Here is a 2,634-nt window from a genome sequence, read left to right as displayed (position 1 = left end):
TCCATAGAAGTTTCCCAAAAGAGAGTGAGGAGGGAGGAGCCAGCTGGACAAGGAGGAAAGGGGTGGGGGGTTCCTGGGGTCCGGCCCAGGCTTCCAGTCCAGAGCAGCCTGCCGGCAGCTTCAGACAGGACAGTCGGGCACCTGGTCAGGGGACGGCTGCGAAGCCAACTGCAGACAAAGGTGTGCTTGTGACGTAGGCCTGTGGCATTTTTTTTTCCCATTGGGGACGATTCTGCTGCCTAGGAAGAAAGCATTCGCCTGCCCTGCGTGCCACCCCTCCTGAAACTGGCCTAGTTCAGGGAGGGAAGACCCAGCCCCCCGTCCCAGCCCGGGGCAGGGTTTCCTCCGGTGGCTGGGCAGTGCTGAGGGCTCTGCCCGGCTCAGAAGCAGGTCCGGCTCGTGGCGCGCCGCACTGTGGCCAGTGACGGTGCGCGCGGAAGGGCGGATCACTGGTCAACCCCCAAATAGGTCAAAAGATAATGAGATATTTGCTACCAACTCAAGAGAAGCCAGAGAGAATTTAATAAAATACATTTCCCATTTTAAAAGAAATAAATCTAAGCAAACTGGGGAAAAAAGTACGTATCCCCTGAATGTCATAAAAAACTTCTGTCTTCAAACTGATTGTCCTACTGATCAGTAAAACCCAAGGCCAGGTAAGGCGAGGTATTTCACTCAAGGGGTCTGGCTTTAGAGTCAGAGAGGCCTGCTTCATATGAGGCTCTGGCCATTGAGCCCCCTGCAATTTTCAGGTCTACTTCCTCACTGCAAAGGGGCGGCGTCTCATTGAGTCACCAGAACAAGATACCATAGACCTGCTGGCTTAAGCCACAAGCATTCAGTTCTCATAGTTCTGGGGCTGGGAAGCTCAAGACCAGGTGCCAGTGGGTGGGTTCTGAGGATGCTTCCTGGCTCGCCAATGACTGCCTTCTTGCTGAGTTCTCACATGGTGGGGAAAGGGAGGGAGACAGAGAGAGAGAGAGAGAGAGAGAGAGAGAGAGCCTGTGAGCTTTCTAGTTGCCTCTTTTTTAAAAATGAAATTATTGATTGATTTTAGAGAGAGAGAGGAAGACAGAGAGAGAGAGAGAGAGAAACACCGATCTGAGCCTGGATGTGTCCTGGCTGGGAATCAAACTGGCAGCCTCTGTGCATCGCGATGGTGCTTTAACCCACTGGGCTCTGCAGCCAAGGCTCTGGTTGCTTCTCATCTCATAAGGGCACTGATCTCATCATGAGGGCTCTCATAACCTAGTTACCTCCCCAAGGGCCCAACGACTCCGAATACCACCTGAACTTCAACATAGGATTCTTCTTCGCTGTGGACACGACCGAGTCCCCAGCGCGCGGGAAGAGCGCCGCGGCTGTTCTGGGGCTCCTGGCCCAATAGTAAAACGAGAAGTTTAAAAATGAGGTAGGACCCCTAGAAAAGAGATCAAATGATGATTAGAGGTGATACGATTATCTTGCCACAAAGAGTCAGGAGAGGCCTGCAGGTATCACGAGAAGTCGGCACGTGTCCGCCCCACGTATAAAAGCCCACGTGCCAACAGCAAGCTGCTAAAAAAGGTAATGATCTGAGTGATGAAGACCCAGTGTTATAAAACTGCTAATTATCCCTCCCCCCAAATGATTGCATACATTTTAGTGCTCTGTGTTGACATTAGATCACTGGACAGTATGATCCTAAAGTTTTATCTGAAAAAAGAATGCAGTGGTAAGAAGAAGAAGAATAAAAAATAACAGTGAAGGGGCACATTGCACCATTTAAACAGGAAACCACACAAATAAAAACAGCGTGTCTGGCAGAGGGCGCTTAGTCTCGGTGTTCTAAATGGGGTCTGCGCAAGTGCACACAGGAGTGGCAGCTTCTGACAGCATCCGGAGCCCCGGCCTCTCCTGCGTACGAACAAAGGTGGAAACTGGGACCAGAGGAACGACTAGCCTGAGTGCTTGACCGAGGACAGTTTGGCCCCTCAGGAGACGTTTGGGAATGGCTGGAGACATTTTTCATCATCAAAACTGGATGATGCGCCTGGCCCGAATGAGCAGAGACAAGTGATGTTGCCCAGCAGCCCACAAAGCACAGGACAGCCCCCGCCACAAAGAATGATTTGGCCTCAAATGTCAATAGCGCCCAGGTTGAGAACACCCCGGCTGAGACAGCAGGACAGGAACGGGACAGTTAAGCACAATCAGACATGGCTATGTCAGACACCATGCTGAGTGCTTTACCTGCCTGCCAGGCTTTAGCGAGATACAATTGACCTACAACACTGTACAAGTTTAAGGTGTACAATGTGATGATTTGATACCTGCGTAGACTGCAAAATAATGGCCACAGTAAGGTCAGTTGACACATTCTTCATCTTACAAATTACTTTTGTTGTTGTTGTTGTTGCTGCTGCTGTTGTTGTGAGAAGCTTTAAGACCTAGTCTCTTAGCCAATTTCAAGTACACAATATGGTATTAACTACTGTTCTCCACGCTGTACATTGGATCTCCAGAACTCACCCATCTTATACCTGGGAGTATGTGCCCTTTGAGCAACACCTCCACATATTCCCCATTCCCACCCCAGCCCCTGGCAACAACCATTCTACTCGCTGCTACTATGAGTTCATCTTTTTTAGATTC

This window comes from Saccopteryx bilineata, chromosome 4, assembly GCF_036850765.1.
Source record: "Saccopteryx bilineata isolate mSacBil1 chromosome 4, mSacBil1_pri_phased_curated, whole genome shotgun sequence".
NCBI classification, from domain to species: Eukaryota; Metazoa; Chordata; class Mammalia; order Chiroptera; family Emballonuridae; genus Saccopteryx; species Saccopteryx bilineata.
Note: the sequence above shows the minus strand (reverse complement) of the source record.